General features: G+C 36.9%; 1 pseudogene; it reads left to right on the top strand.

Moving 5' to 3' along the window:
• The first annotated feature begins 13,102 nt into the window (after positions 1–13,102).
• Positions 13,103–14,388, top strand: LOC123000325 (non-histone chromosomal protein HMG-14-like; annotated as a pseudogene).
• Positions 14,389–15,019: the final 631 nt, after the last annotated feature.

Genomic DNA, 15,019 nt, shown 5'->3' with positions numbered 1-15,019 from the left:
AACAACAACAACAACAAAAGTCTCAAATAAACAAAATCAGAAATGAAAGAGGAGAAATAACACCTAATACCGCAGAAATACAAAGGATGATAAGATTATGAAAAATTACATGCCAACAAATTGGATAACCCAGAAGAAATGGATAAATCCCTAGAAACATATAACCTCCCAAAACTGAATCAGGAAGAAACAGAACATTTGAACAGACTGATTACCAGCAATGAAATTGTATCAGTAATCAAAAAACTCCCAACAAACCAAAGTCCAGGACCAGAAGGCCTCACACGTGAATTCTACCAAATATTTAAAGAAGAAGTAATACCTATTCTTCTCAAACTATTTCAAAAAATAGAAGAAGAAGGAAAGCTTCCAAATTCATTTTATGAGGCCAGCATTACTCTGATACTGACACCAAAGACACTACAAAAAAAGAGACCTACACAATAGCCCTGGTGAAAACAGAGGTAAAAATCCTCCACAAATATTGGCAAACTGAATCCAATGACACATTAAAAAAATAATTTACCACCATCACGTGGAATTTATCCCCAGGATGCAAGGGTGGTTCAATATTCATAAATCAATTATCGTGATAGATCACATCAATGAGAGAAAAGATAAAAACCACATGATCATTTCAATAGATAAAGAAAAGGCATTCGACAAAGTATACATCTATTCATGATAAAAGCCCTCAACAAAGTATATTTAGGGGGGAACACACTCAACATAATAAAGGGCATACATGAAAAACCCAAATACTCAATGGTGAAAAACTGGGAGCATTTCCCCTAAGATCAGGAACAAGACAAGGATGTCCACTTTCACCAACTTTATTCAACATAGTACTGGAAGTCTTAGACACAGCAATCAGATAAGAAAAAGAAATAAAAGGCATGCTAATTGGAGGAAAAAGTAAAACATCACTATTTGCAGATGACATGATACTACCTATATATAGAAAACCCTAGAGACTCCACCAAAAAACTACTGGAACTGATAAATGAATTTAATAAAGCTGGAGGATACAAAACAATATACAGAAACCCGTTGCATTTCTATACACTAATAATGAAGTAGCAGGAAGAGAAATTAAGAAAACAATCCTACTTACACCAAAAATAATAAAACTCCTAGGAGGTGAAAGACCTGTACTCTGAAAACTATAAAACACTGATGAAAGAAACTGAAGATACATAAACAAATGGAAAATTATTACATGCTCATGGAATAAGGAAAACAAATATTGTTAAAATGTCTATATTATTTAAAACAATCTATAGATTTAATGCAATCCCTGTCCAAATACCAAAAGCATTCTCCACATAACTAGAACAAATAATCCTAAAATTTGTATGGAACCAAAAAAGACCCTGAATAGCCATGCAATCTTGAAAAAGAACAAAACTGGAAGTACCACAATCTCAGATTTCAAGACACACTACAAAGCTGCAGTACATCACAACACTATGGTACTGACACAAAAATAGACACATAGGTCAATAGAACAGAATAGAGATCCCCAAAATAAACTCACAATTATATGGTCAATTAATCTTTGACAAAGGAGCCAAGAATATGCAATGGGAAAAAGAGAGTCTCTTCAACAAATGGTGTTAGGAAAACTGGACAGCTATATGCAGAAGAATGAAACTGGACCACTTTCTTACATCAGACACAAAAATAAACTCAAAATGCGTTAAGGGCCTAAATGTGAGAACTGAAACTATTAAATCCTAGAAGAGAGCAAAGGCAGTAATTTCTCTGACATTGGCTATAAGCAACATTTTCCTAGATATGTCTCCTGAGGCAAAGGAAACAGAAGCAAAATTAAACTATCAGGATTACATCAAAATAAAAAGCTTCTGCATGGCAAGGGAAACAATCAATAAAACTACAAGGCAACCTATTGAATGGGGGAGAAGATATCTGCAAATGACATATCCAATAAAGGGTTAGTATTTAAAATATGGAACTTACATAGCTCAACACACAAAAAACAAATAATCAAATTTAAAAATGGACAGAAGACATGAATAGACATTTCTCTAGGGAAGACATTCAGATGCCCGTCAGATACATGAAAAGATGCTCAACATCACTCATCATCAAGGAAATGCAAATCAAAAGCACAATGAGAGATCACCTCATATCTGTCAGAATGGCTAAAATCAAAGCAAGAAACAGCAAGTGTTGATGAGGATTTGAAGAAAAAGGAACCCTTGTCCACAACTGGTGGGAATGTAAACTGGTGCAGCCATTGTGGAAGACAGAATGGCAGTTCCTCAAAAAATTAAAAAATAGAATTATCATATAATCCAGTAATTCCACTACTGGGTATTTACCCAAAGAATACGAAAACACTAATTTGAAAAGATATATACACTCCTATGTTTATTGCAGCATTATTTATAAAAGCCAAATTATGAAAGCAAACCAAATGTCCATCAATAGATGAATGGATAAACAAGGTGTGGTATGTATATATAGAATGGATTACTCAGCCATAAAAAAAGAATGAAATCTTGCCATTTGCAATAACATGGGTGGATCTAGAGAGTATAATACTAAGTGAAATAAGTCAAAGAAAGCCAAATACCATATAATTTCACTCATATGTGATATTTAAGAAACAAAACAAATGAACAAAGATTAAAAAAAAAGGGGGGGTGCTTGGTTGGTTCAGTCAACAGAGCATGTGACCCTTGGCCTTGGGCATGGGTCATTACAAACTGGCAGCTAGGGATAAGGATAAAATCATTTGAACCACAGTATTACTAAACACACATAATAAAAAGATATTTCATATGAGAAAAGAACTGTAGAATTTTAAAATGTCTCACAAATACCAAAAAAATTAGTCATATAGTTAAAGTTGACAGAGTTGGTTTCCTCAGCATCCCTCCCTCACACCTTTAATACTATTGACACATGTCCAGTCTTTGGATATTTCATCTGTTCAAGATTCTCAAATCACGGTTAGCAGTGCTGTGATCATGTCTGCAAAGTCTTTTATTCCAATGCAGTGCAATTTCCCTTAACTTTTGAATTCAGCTATCAGAGGCTTCAATTTCATTTTTAACATAGTCATTTAACCAACATCCACCCACCCCTTGCTGATAATGTACCAGCTGTGAGACTCAAAGGATATATGGATGGATTGTCACAGAGAGGGCTCTGATGGGTTTAATTCAATCAGGCTAATTCTACCTCCCTTGCAGCAGTCATTGGTTTAGGCAATCTAAATAGAAGCCAGTTGCATGGGATCAGCTGAACACTGGAATTGGGTCTGGTTTGGCCCAATAAGGGAAAAAAAATTTGTTTGAAGATTTAAAAAGTCTATTTCTTTTTTTTTATTTGGATTGTGTTAGGTCTCAACTTTCATTGAATTTACAGTGTAGTTTAGAGATGAGATATAAATATGAAAATTTAAGTAATTTCCCCTAATATCCCCCTCTGAAGGATTCTTGTCCTCCTCTGATTAAGCTGCCTGCCCTGCTTCCATGTAAACTTAAATGGGGTCATGGAGGAAGCCTCCAATATCTACAGGACATTATAATTTCTTCTCAATTCCAATACTAATATATACGAGCAATACACTGATGATCCCATCTTCAGGAGTTTATACAGCACTGTGTGTGTGTGTATCTATATAGACACAAGTTTTAGTCATTTTAGTACCGTGGATCTAAGAAAGACCGTAATGACTTATTTTCATTAGCAAGGCTGGAGATTTTTACTCTGTGGATAGCACTTTTGCAAATAATAAATATGTGCAAAGATTTAGCTGCTAAAGATGCTCTTTAAAGTGTTTTCAGAAACATTTTATAAAAGGGGCACGCGGGTGGCTCAGTTCGTAAAGCGTCTGACTCTTGGCTTTGGCTCAGGTCATGATCTCAGGGTCGTGGGATCAAGCCCCTGGTGGGTTCCATGAGTGTAGAGGCTGCTCCAGATTCTCTCTCTGCCCCTCCTCCCCCTCTGTCCCATCCCTTGCTCGCTCGCTCTCTTCTCTCTCTCTCTCCCCCCCCACGCACGCATGCACACATAAATAAATAAATAAATAAACAAACAAATAAATAAAGTCTTTAGAAACATTTTATAAATGTTTTATAACAATGTTGCAATAAGCATCTTTGGCATTTAATCTTTGTATACATAAGTATTTCGTTAGGATGTAAATTTCCAAAAGCAGAATTACTTGGTATATACCTCTTGCAAGCCTTTGCTTGGGACTACCCACACCTTGGCTTTATAACTCATTTTCCTGCCTCTGCTTTCTCACTCCCTACATTCCATCTTTCGTTGGTGCGTTTATCTTCCTAAAACACTGGGCTCAGCATGTTACTTCCCTGCTGAAAATCCTTCCTTTCCCCTTGCTGGGGCTCAGTTCCTTACTCTGATATCTGAGGACTTTTACAACCTGACTCTGCCCCAGATTTCCAGTCTTTTCTGCCACCACTCCCCTGTATGAATCTTTCATTTAACTAAATTCATCCACTCCCTGGGCAACTGGGTGGCTCAGTCAGATAAGCTTCTGCCTTCAGCTCAGGTCATGATCCCAGGGTCCTGGGACCGAGCCACGCATTGGGCTCCCTGTTCAGCGTGGAGCCTGCTTCTCCCTCTCCTGCTCCCCCTGCTTGTGCTGTCTCTCTCTGTCAAAATAAATAAATAAAATCTTAAAAAAAGAAATAAATTCATCTACTCCCCATCTCCCACTATTCTTTGTAATTTCCTGTCTTTGCACTTTTGTTCATGCTGTTCCTACCCCCATAACAAAGACGAAAATTGAATAATAAAGGAAATATTAGAATTAGGAATGAGTACTTCAGTTTGTCACAGCCTTCTATAAAGTTTTTCTCCACCTGTTTTTCTCCACTTCACCCAAACTGTTGAATTGTCTTGCCTTCAGTGCTAAAAGTATCCAAATGTATACGCCACTCCTCACTCCCTTCCCATTCACCACCCCTCACCTTCCCCAAAGCTGAAGGCTGTTCCACCTGCTGCTTGTGTTCCGATCCCTTTTCTCTCTCCCATCAGTGGCCAGGCTCAGCCTCCTCTGGGCTGCCCTCTCTTGTGGACTGCCATGTCCACCAGATTCATTGCTCCTCGGTTCTCCATCTGTAGCCCCCTGGGTTCTACTCTTTGCTGGCCATCTCTGATCCTCTCTGTGTCTGCTCTCTACCACTCTCTCCTTTGCTGGTCTGCTTTTCTTCTTTTATTATGATTCTTATCTCTTAGTTCCTAAAAGAAGAGACAGGCCTTCACAGTGCTCAGAGCATGCCTTTCTGTCATTTTCAATAAATGTATTCTCCGATCCCATCAAGCAGAACATGCTTTTCCATCCTTCTAGACTCTTATCATCATGCTTTCCTTCTTCTCTATCCCTTCCTTACCAATTCTACAGCTGTTCTCGATGCTCAGGTGCTCCAGCCTCAAAATAACAGAGAAATAAACCTCAGTGAAAGAGTCCTCATCCAAGGGAATAAGGAAGATGAAATATAAAAACTACAACAGTTTTATAGAGAGAAAAAACGTTATTTGGCTCATAAGGTTTTCTCAGTCTCAGTTTTGCTTTCTAGAGCACAATATAAAAGAAAGGCTGCATACATTCTCGAGTGTTATTAGACCCAGGGGGAATGATCTAAATAAGCTTAAAATAAAAAAAAAAAATAAAACAAAGCACATCCAAATTGTTAACAACTCTGGAATTGTGACAATTGCTAATGATACAGAAAAAGCCATAATTTGGTTAGAGAATTTAGATCTAGTCAATGGAGACAAATACATACTTCTCAGACAGAACAAATAGGTTGTTAAAAACAAAATTTTGGGGCACCTTGCTGGCTCAGTCAGTTAAGCGTCCAACTCTTGATTTTGGTTCAAGGTCATGAGATCAATCCCCATGGGCTCTGCCCTCAGCAGGGGGTCCCTGTCCCTCTGCCCCTCCCCTGCCTCTCAAAACTAAATAAATACATCTTAAAAAAAGCCGAATTTCCTTAACTTCATTTGACTGGCTGGGATTCTTATTTCCATGAAGAAACCAATCTAAAGATGAAACAAATGAGAAAAATTAGACTTTTTTATACATAATAGATTTTTGAGGGTAGATTCAAATGATAGAGACCTATTATAGTTCTGTTGCTTAGAATCATTTTTCATAGTATATCAATGTGTAATAATTTAAACTTACATATGTAGAATAAAATAATTCTCTTCAGTGGTTTCTCTATCCTCTGTTCATGGAGTTCTATTTGAAGTGAAATAGACTTTGAAATCAATACAGTATAAGACAAAGACTTAACAATGTGATTTGGTGAGTGAAAGAAAAAGGGAGGAGAGAAAATCATCAAGTGAAAAAATATCATAATCAATATTTTTAATATCCTCATTGTTCAAACATCTTACAGGATTAAATAATAATTTTTCAAATCCTCCCATAATCTTTTAAGGTTATCTGAAAGCACTATTTTCTTTATTATTTTGAATTATCATTTCATCAACATCCTTTTGGAAATGTGTTACTCATTTGCTTTTTAAAAAATAACTTTATTGAGATATAATTTGCATACTATACAATTCATCCATTTAAAGTGTACGATTCAGAGGTGCTGGGGTGGCTCAGTTAGTTAAGGGTCAGACTCCTGACTTCGGCTCAGGTCATCATCTGAGTCGTGGGATCAAACCCTGCATCGGGCTCCACACTCAGCTGGGAGTCTGCCTGACATTCTCTCTCTCCCTCTCCCTCTGACTCTCCCCCTGCTTGTGCATTCTCTCTTTAAAATAATAAATAATCTTAAAAAAATAAAGTGTACAATTCAATGGCTTTTAGTATATTCACAGAGTTGTGCAACCATCATCACAGATTTAGAATATTTTATTACTCCCAAAAGAAACCCTGTACCCCTTAGCTGCCATCCCCAATTTCCCCACTTACCCTCAGACCCAGGCAACCACTAATATATTTTCTATCTCTATGGATTTACCTCTTTGGAGCATTGTATATAAATAGAATCATACATTGTATGACCCTTTGTGACTGGCTTCATTATCGTAGCATAATATTCTCAAGGTTCATCCATGTCATAGTATGTATCAGTCCTTCATTTCATTTATTGCTGAATAATATTCTATTGTATGGGTCAACCACATTTTGTTTATCCATTCTTCAGCTGAGGGACATTTGTGTCATTTTTTTTAAAGATTTTATTTATTTATTTGACAGAGAGAGACAGCGAGAGAGGGAACACAAGCAAGGGGAGTGTGAGAGGGAGAAGCAGGCTTCCTGCCGAGCAGGGAACCCAATGTGGGGCTCCATCCCAGGGCCCTGGGATCATGACCTGAGCCGAAGGCAGATGCTTAAAAAATTGAGCCACCCAGGTGCCCCTGGGTCATTTTGACTTTTTGACTCTCAGGGACAATGTTGCTATGAACATTCATGTGCAAATTATGCAAACATATGCTTCTATTTATCATTTCTCTTAGGTAAATATTTAGGAGTAGAATGGCCCATCACATAGTAACTCTACATCTAACACTTTGAGGAACTGCCAGGCTGTTGTTCAAAGGAGTTGTGTCCTTTCACATTTCCACCAGCAACATATGAGTGCTCCAATTTCTCTACTTCCTTGTCAACAGTTACTATTATCTGCCATTTTGTTTTTTGTTTTTTTTTTTAAAGATTTATTTATTTATTTATTTGACAGAGATAGAGACAGCCAGCGAGAGGGAACACAAGCAGCGGGAGTGGGAGAGGAAGAAGCAGGCTCATAGCGGAGGAGCCTGATGTGGGGCTCGATCCCACAATGCCGGGATCACGCCCTGAGCCGAAGGCAGGCGCTTAACCGCTGTGCCACCCAGGCGCCCCTATCTGCCATTTTGATTACAGCCATCCTAGTGAGCGTGAGGTGGTCTCTCACTGTGTCTTCCATTTGCCTTTACCTGTTAGCTAATGATGTTGAACATCTTTTCATGTGTTCATTGGCCATTTGTGTATCTTCTTTGGAGAACTGTCTATTTAGGTCTTTTGCTCATTCTTAATTGGGTTGTCTTTTGGTTAGTAGGTTGTAATCGTTCTTTTTTTGTTGTTGTTGAAGATTTTATCTGTTTGACAGAGAGAGACACAGTGAGAGAGGGAACACAAGCAGGGGGAGTAGGAGAGGGAGAAGCAGGCTTCCCACCAAGCAGGGAGCCCGATGCGGGGCTCGATCCCAGAACCCTGGGATCATGATCCGAGCCGAATGCAGACGCTTAACAACTGAGCCACTCAGGTGCCCAGTTGTAATCATTCTTGATGTATACTGTTGGCTGTGAGTTCAAAGTTAACGAATCAACAATATATATTAAATCAGGTGTCTCTAAATAGAAACACATATAAAAACAAGGGTATGCATTGGTCAGTTGATGAAATGTGACTGGAGACTTGTAGGAACCTAACCTTATACTTTCCCTAGAAATGGTTCAGTATACACTAATTCAGTGTTTATGGTGACTTATAGAATATAGTAAGAATTAACTATATTTTATTTGTTTGATGCTATTGCAGATGTTTCTTCATTTCATTTTTGGTTTGCTCATTGCTAAAGTACAGAAATAGAATTGATTTTGTATATTGATTTTGTATCATGCAACCTTGCTGAATTTCTTTATTGTTCTAAAGGTTTTTTAGTGGATTTCTTAGGATTTTTTAAAAAAGATTTATGTATTTATTTTTGAGAGAGAGAGAGTGAGAGAGTGCAAGTGCACGTGATGGGGGGGGGCAGAGGGAGAGGGAGAGAAATCCAAGCAGACTCTGCACTGAAAGAGGAACCCACCGTGGGGAATCAATCTCATGACTCCAAGATCAGACCTGAGCTGAAACCAAGAGTTCGATGCTTAACCAATTGCACCACCCAGGCACCCCTCCTTAGGATTTTCTATACAGAAGATTATATTATCTACAAATAGAGATAGTTTTGCTTTTTCCTTTCCAATTTAGATGCTTTTATTTTATTTAATTTTAATTTTATTTTATTGTCTAATTTCCTTGACTATAACCTCCAGTAAAATGTTGAATAGAAGTGGTGAGAACAGACATCATTGTCTTGTCCCCGATCTTAGAGGAAAGCATTCAGTTTTCACCATTAAGTATGATGTTACCTGTGGGTTTTTCATAGATGTCAGGCTGAAAAGATTCCATTCCATTCCTAGTTTGTTGAGTGTTTTAAAATGAATAGGTTTTTAGTTTTGTGAAATGCTTTTTCTGTATCTGTTGAGATGTTCATATGGTTTTTGTCCTTTATTCTATTGATAGGTTATATTATATTAATGGATTTTCAGATGTCAAATTGACCTTGTATTCTTAGGATAAATCCCCTTTAGTCCTAGTATATGATGCTTTGCATGTATCACTGATTTTGGTTTCCTAGTATTTTAAGATTTTTGCATATATATTCCGAAGAGATATAGGTCTGTACTTTTCTTTCTTGAGATGTCTTTCATTTTTATACCAAGGTAAGATTGGTTTCAGAAGATAAACTGGTAAGTATTTCCTCTTCTTGCACTTTTTTGAAGAATTTTTGAAGAATTCGTATTAATTATTTTAGAAAATTTTGGCAGAAATAGCCAGTGAAGCCATCAAGGCCTTGGATTGTTGTCTCTGTGGGTAGTTTTTGGTTACTTATTTAATCTCTTTACTTTTAAGTCTATTTTCCATTTTTTCTTCAATTCCAGTTATTTGTGTTTTTCTAGAAATCTGTTGATTTCATTTATCTAATTTATTGGCATACAGTTCACAGTATTCCCTTGTAAATTCTTTTTATTTCTTTAAGATGGGTAGTAATGTCCCTTCTTTCATCTCTAATTTTAGCAATTTAAATCTTCTCTCTTTTTTCTTGGTCAGTCTAGCTAATGGATTGTGAATTTTGTTGACTTGGGGGAAGAACCAACCTTTGGTTTTGTTGATTTTTTTCTATTGTTTTTATAGTCTCTATTTCATGAATGTCCAGTCTAATTTTTAGTATTTCCTTCTTTCATTTTGCTCTTGGTTTCGTTTTCTCTTCTTTTTCCAGTGCCTTAAGGTGGAGGTTTAGGTGATTTGAAGCCTCTCTTCTTTTTTAATAAAGGGTGTTTATAACTATAAATTCCTTCTAAGCACTGCTTTAGCTGAATTTCATACATTTTGGTATATTCTATGTTCCCTTTCATTTTTCCTAAATATTTTCTAATTTCCTTTGTGATTTCTTCTTTGACTACTTGGTTATTCAGGAATGTGCGGCTTAATTTCTGGATATTTGTGAGTTTCCCCAATTTTTTTCTATTGTTCATTTCTAATTTCATTTCCTTGTGATCAGAGAATGTACTTCATATTATTTTTTTTAAAGATTTATTTATTTTAGAGAGAGAGAGAGCACAAGTGGGAGGGGGAGAGGGAGAGACAATCTCAAGCAGACTCCACACTGAGCATGGAGTCCAATGCAGGGCTTGATCCCAGGACCCTGAGATCACGACCTGAGCCAAAACTAAGACGCTTAACCGATTGCACCACCCACGCGCCTCTGTATTATTTTTATCCTTTTAAATGTACTGAGATTTATTTTATAGCCTAGTACATGGTCTATACTAGAGAATTTTCTATGTGAACTTGAGAAGAATTATATTCTGCTGTTTTGGGATGGAGTGTTCATAAATGACTCTTACACCTTTGGCTTATAAAAACAACTTCTCGGGGCCCCTGGGTGGCTCAGTCAGTTAAGCATCTGCCTTTGGCTCGGGTCATGATCTCAGGGTCCTGGGATTGAGCCCTATATCAGGCTCTCTGCTCAGCAGGGAGCCTCCTTCTCCTTCTCCCTCCACTGCTACCCCTGCTTGTTTTCTCTCTCTCTCTCCCGCTCTGTCAAATAAATAAATAAATAAATAAATAAATAAAATCTTTTTAAAAATTAAAAAAAAAATAAAAACAAGTTCTCTATTTCCTCGTTGATCTGCCTCATTACTCTTCCCATTATTGAAAGCGAGGTTTTGAAGTGTCTAATCATTATTGTTGGATGAACTATTTCTTCTTTCACTTCTGTCAGTTTTGCTTCATGTTTTTTTGAGTTCTGTTATTAGGTGCATATGTTTATAATTATTATATTTTTCCTGATGGATTGATACTTTTTTCATTATAAGTATTCCTACTTATCTCACTTTTTCTAACTTCTTTTTGTTTTAAAGTCTATTTTGTCTAGTAGTAGTATAGCCACTCCAGGTTCTTATTCTTATCTTTGAATCTAAAAGTTGGATAGCGTTAGATCCAATTGGAGAGTTACTGATTCATTTAAAATTTAAATTATCGATACAGTTAAATATACACCTGCCATCTTGCTTTTTGTTTTCTATATGTCTCGTGTCTTTTCATTCTTCTACTGTTCCTGTATTGCTTTCTTTTGCATTAAGTGGATATTTTCTAGTGTAATATTTAAATTCCTTTAATTATTTCTTTAATATATTTTTGAGTTATTTTCTTAATGATAGCTCTAGGGCTTACTGTATACATCTTAACTTACCAAAATTGACTTCAGATTTATATCAACTCAATTTCAGTGAGATATAGAAACATTATTCCTATACATATCTCCATCATCTCTTCCTCCTTTTTGTACTTTTATTGTTATGCATATTATGTCTAGTTATGATACAACTCAAAATTCATTATTATAGCTATTACTTTATATAATTTCATGTCTACTAAGGAAGCCAAAAGAAGGAATAAAGCAAGTATATATTTATGGAGCTTGTTATATTAACCTTTTTTTTTTTTAGAGAGAGAAATGTAGTTTTTTTTATTATATTAACCTTCTTATTTACCATTCCCAATCTCTTTATTTATTCCTGTGGATCCGAATTACCATGTAGTGTACTTTCCTTACTCCATTAAGTTTTGCTCCCAACATCTTTGTGTTGCTATTGCCAAATATAATACATTTCTACATATTACAGGATGAACAATACAATTATACACACATTGCTTTGTACAATTGCTTTAAAATAACTTGAGAAGGGGAAAATATTCTTTTATTGTTTTCTTATATTACATAATTGGATAATTACCTTCATCAGTATTTTTTTTTTAATGTGGATTTCAATTACTGGCTGAAGTCACTTGCTTTCAGACTAAAGAATTTAATATTTCTTGCAAGGCAAGTCTGCTAACAATGAATCTGCTCAGTTTTTGTTGATCTGGGAATGTTTTTATTTTGCCTTCATTTTTGAAATACAGTTTTTCCGGGTATAAAATTCTTGGTTGACGCTTAAAACACTTTGAATATGCCATTCCAATAACTTCTGGCCTCCATTGTTTCAGGTAAGAAGTCAGCTATTAATCAATCTGGCTTTTTTTGCTCATGACTAGTTGTTTTTCTTTTGCTTTCAAATTTTTCTCTTTGTCTTTGTTCTTAGCATTTTTACTATGATGTATCTATACATGGATCTCTTTGAGTTTATCCTCCTTGGAGTTTATTGAGTTTCCTGGATGTATAGATTAATTTTTAGATTATAGATTATTTTTCATCAAATTTAGGATGTTTTCAGCCATTATTTCTTTGACTATATTTTCTGGTTCTTCCCTCTTTTTCGGCTACTCTCATTACACATTATGTCAATGTGCTTACTGGTATCCCACTTCTCTGCGGCTTTGTTAATTTTTCTTCATCATTTCTTTTCTCTTTTCTTTGGATTATATAATCTTATTTGATCTACCTTCAAGTTTGTTGATTCTTTCTTATGCCAGTTGAAATAAAGTCAGTTCCTTTAGAAAGCATTTTGAACTCTCTGCTCTAATGGCAAGATCTCTGAGCCACTCCTCTGGAGCCGAGGGTAGAAGTGACCTTTAAGTGCTTTACAAACAGGTGGCTAGATAGGGATGGTAGCCCCTGGCATTCTTGTCTTGCCTCTCCTTGTGTGGAACCTCTACCCTCCAAGTGCGCTGGCAAGGTCGTTGGGGCCCCAGTATTCTCCGTTTGCAGTGCGTGGGGGGAGAGCCTCCATCATATGAGTAAAAGCTGCATGGAGGAAAGGAGTCTTTAATTTTTTGGCTATGCTCATCAGGAATATAGCTTCTGTGAATCAGAGATGGAGGAGATAAGGGATGCTAGTGGCACCTCCTGCTAAGATACCTTATCCCTTGATTGGAAACTCAAGAGAAAGAGAGCCCTTCCTTCTTGGTCAAATCAGCCTGAAGCAGGACTTCCCTAAAGCTGAGCTGGAGAAGGGGAAGGAAGGAGAGCTTGTGGCTCCAGCACTACAGGCCTTTGCTGTTAGCACTGACACTTGGTAGATTTCCTTGAATAAATGTTTCTTCATTTGCTGTATAACCTAAGGATAATTTTCAGAGACTTTAAGTGGGTGGGTTTTTTTATAATTTTCTTCAGTTATGGTTACTTTAGTGGGGAGCAGATTTGTGTAGTACCTCAAGCTGCTATTCTGGAAGTAGAATCCCTTGCATTTTAGTTTTCGCAAGTAATCTTAGAATATTTAAAGTAACAAGTTATTTGGGGAAAGCAGTTCTTATTTTTAAATGAATAACTCTATTACATATTCATTTCTTCTGCAATTTCTTTTAATATTTCTTGCAAGGCAGGTCTGCTAACAATGAATTTGTTCCTCTTGGTGAGATTAACAAGCATTATCATGAAAACAATATGTTCCTCTTAAAGCCATAGTTCTGGGGCACCTGGGTGGCTCAGTTGGTTAAGCCTCTGCCTTCCACTCGGGTCATGATCCTGGGTTCCTGGGATGGAGCCCTGCATTGGGCTCCCTGCTCAGTGGGGAGCCTACTTCTCCCTCTCACACTCCCCCTGCTTGTGCTCTGTCTCTGTCTCTCTCTCTCTGTGTCAAATAAAAAATAAATAAATAAAAAACCATAGCTCTTTGTATTTATATTTATAAATTCCATAGGCAAACACATATTTCTCCTTTATTAGGTGGGCTTCAACAGATATGTAAACATTAGGGTAGGGTTGCAGCAGATTGGGCAGCGGGAGCAGTGGCAGCGGCCAGGCAGCCCAGCTTTGAGAAGGCTCTGGGTGGCCTGTAGACACACATCACACACCTGCCCCACCACCAAGGTACCCAAGAAGAAGGTCAGCCCCACCAAAGGGGGCCGGGAAGGAGGAGCCCAAGACGAGGTTGGAGAGGTTGTCAGCCAAACCTGCTTCTGCAAAAGTGGAAACAAAGTCAAACGAGGCAATAGGAAAGGATAAATCTTCAGACAAAAAAGTGCAGACAAAGAGGAAAAAGGGAGCAAAGGGAAACCAGGCTGAAATGGCTAACCAGGAGACAAAATAAGACTTACCAGTAGATATCAGAGAAAATGAAAATGAGGAGAGTCTAGCCTCTGATGAATCAGGAGAGAAAGAAGCCAAATCTGATTAATATCATATATCGGGTCTTATCATGGTCCCCGTCTCCCTGCTTATACAATCTAGAGAAACATTTTTATCAACTATTTGGTAAATGCAAATTTTTTAGTAGCTCTAGAAAATTTTAAAGAGGGGTCCGACCTCATCCCATTTTTTAAGTGTAATGCTTTTTTTTTAAGAGGTGAAATCATTTGCTGGTTTTTTGTTTTTTTTTTTTTTTTTGGTACAACCAGAAAATCGTGGGATATTGAATATCGGAGGTTTCAGTTGTCCTGTGTGTCAGCCTAACATTCCATGGATGGGGTAGTTTTTATAGCCTGTAATACCAGGCATACTGAATGGCAATTTGGAGTCAGTCGTGCATTTAATATGACTTGAATATTTTAAATTCTATTCCCATGTTGTTTTTGGTAGAATTGTTTCCTAAAGAAAACCACTCCTTGATCTTGGCTCCTCCTATCAGAATTTTGTACACCCTGTAACATCATGGTGATGGTAGTCCAGTTTTCCTAGTAACTTTTTAAATGTGCTATGCAAGACTGAAAATCTGAGTATGTACTGTATATGATATTGAATTGTCAATTAATGGGATTTAACAATGTAACAACATTTGAAGAAATAGGTACTTGATATACTGTTAAGGA

The sequence above is a fragment of the Ursus arctos genome, unplaced genomic scaffold (assembly GCF_023065955.2).
Source record: "Ursus arctos isolate Adak ecotype North America unplaced genomic scaffold, UrsArc2.0 scaffold_8, whole genome shotgun sequence".
In the NCBI taxonomy this organism is placed as follows: Eukaryota; Metazoa; Chordata; class Mammalia; order Carnivora; family Ursidae; genus Ursus; species Ursus arctos.
This window is presented reverse-complemented; position numbering and strand designations above follow the sequence as displayed.